The 2,601-nt window shown below is 50.1% G+C and overlaps 1 protein-coding gene across 1 annotated transcript in view; it reads right to left on the bottom strand.

The window, feature by feature from the left end:
• The window catches only part of CACNG4 (calcium voltage-gated channel auxiliary subunit gamma 4), a 15,291-nt gene that overhangs the window by 2,251 nt on the left and 10,439 nt on the right, over positions 1-2,601 (bottom strand). The window lies entirely within an intron of this gene.

Genomic DNA, 2,601 nt, shown 5'->3' with positions numbered 1-2,601 from the left:
AAGGTTTACAGTAAAACACAGGCTCTTAGCTCCTCAGTTCCCCTCCTGAAGGAGCCGTTGTCTTCCTTCTGATACCCAGCCTCTCTCTCTCTCAGACACGCACGCGCACGCACACACTCACACACCCGGCATACACGCATATCTATTTCTGCCTTTCCACAATACCCTTTGGCCCCTTGCCTTCTCACTTAACAGCCCATGGGCGAGGCGGTTCCACGTGAAGAGCTGTCTCTGCCTTTCCACCTGCATGTGGCAGCCACCTCATGGACACCTGGCCAGGACACTGCTGCGGACATTCAGGTGGCTTCCCGCCCTCTGCTACGACACAGGTGCCACGGACAGCCGTGTGTCTGTACCATTCCGCACGCACACGAGCGTAGCAGTAGGGTGAACTCGAAGCGAAACTGCTGCCTTCCCGAGTATGTGCATTTACAAACTTAAAAATAAGCTTCTATTTGGAGATACTTCTCGATTTATTGAAGAGTTGCAAAGACCGTGCACCGAGCCCCCTTCCTACTTCCCCCCTGGTTTCCCCTGTGAACACCTGACACTGCCAGGGACACGTGTCGCGACCAGGAAACCCACTGGCACGTTCCTATTCACTACCCTCCAGACTTTTCCCGGCTTTCACTGGGATTTCCACTAATGTCCTTTTTCTCTGTTCTGGGATCCATCCAGGATACCGCATGACATTTAGTGTTTTAAATTCAGAGTCACCACCAAAGTGCCCTTCATAGAGGCACAAAATGTCTCAACAGCTTATAATTCGGATTATCAAACTTCTGGATCTTTGCCAACCTGGGACGTGATACATGGTCACCCTTCGTTGTGTTTGTTCGATTCTCTCTTATTATAAGTGAGGTTGAGCAGAGCCAAGCTGCCTGGGTTTGAACCCTGGTTCTACCAGCCATCAGCTGTGAACGTTCGGGCAAACTACTCACTTCCCTGTGGCTCGGGATCCTCATGTACAAAACGGGAATACCAGCCGTACGCACTTCGCAGGGTACGAGGGGGGATTAGGTGAGCCAGTCCACACGAAGCGCTTACAACAGAGAGCGTGCTCCAGGTTCCGCTGGAGTCTGTTGTGTTTGGTTGTATCGTCAATGCACGGCCATGTCCTTTGTCCGTTTCCCTCCTTCACTGATCTCCGTGCGGATGGGTTCAAATATTTCCTGCCGGGGGACCAGAGATCCTGCCCCAAGGAAACCAGTTGTAGAGGCTGATCCCAAACACATGTTCTCCCTCCTAACACATTACACACAAACACACACAGACACACACATACACACATACACACAGACACACAAACACACACAGACACACAAACACACATACACACAAACACACACATACACACACATACACACAAACACACACATACACACAAACACACACATACACACACAGACGCACACCCGTATACACACAAACACACACATACACACAAACACACACATACACACAAACACACAGACACACAAACACACATACACACACAAACACACACATACACACAAACACACACACATATACACACAAACACACAGAACACACAAACACACACAGACACACAAACACACAAACACACAGACACACACATACATACAAACACACGTATACACACAAACACACACAGACACACAAACACACACAGACACACACACAGACACACACAAACACACACAGACACACACAAACACACACAGACACACAAACACACACACAGACACAGACACACATACACACAAACACACACACAGACACAGACACACATACACACAAACACACACACAAACACACACATACACACAAACACACACATACACACACATACACACAAACACATACATACACACAGACACACAAACACACACATACACAAACACACACATACACACACACACAAACATACACATACACACAAACACATATACACAAACACACACACAGACACACAGACATACACAAACACACAAACACACACACAGACACATAAACACACACGAACACACACATACACACAGACACACATATACACAGACACATACCACTCCTGACACATATATATGCCCCGCTTGGATACACATACACACACACACACACACACACATTCCGAACACACACATATTTATTGCCCTAGAAGGAAACAAAAGTAGAAATGATGTAGAAGAAAATGCACAAAAAATGGAGCCAGGAGCCCGGGCCCCGTCGGCCTGGCCACGAGATCCTGCGCCGGGCCCTTACTTGCTTTGACCCTCAGGTCCATGAGGTAAACAGAAGTAGCCTCCCCCCTCAAGAGATTCTGTGGGGAGAAGATGAGATGGGGAGGAGGACGAGCTGCGGGCACCTGTGTGGGCCGGGCACCCCTGGACGCCCCTTCCCCGTCCCCGTCCCCAGCAGAGGAGGCACGGCCGCCGCCATCGTCGAAATTCTCATTATCGACACTCGGATACCACCCGACCGTCGTGGGACGTGCAGACCTGGAGCAGGGAGCAGGGCTGGGCTGCAGCTCAGGCCGCCTCCCCAGTCTAGTGTAAGAAGAAAGGCGCCTCGAAAGCAACCACACCGACGGGATGGTGCGAGGAGCTGCGACGACGATTT

This window comes from Pteropus vampyrus, unplaced genomic scaffold (genome assembly GCF_000151845.1).
Source record: "Pteropus vampyrus isolate Shadow unplaced genomic scaffold, Pvam_2.0 Scaffold143, whole genome shotgun sequence".
NCBI lineage: Eukaryota > Metazoa > Chordata > Mammalia > Chiroptera > Pteropodidae > Pteropus > Pteropus vampyrus.
Note: the sequence above shows the minus strand (reverse complement) of the source record. Positions and strands in the feature narration are given on the sequence as shown.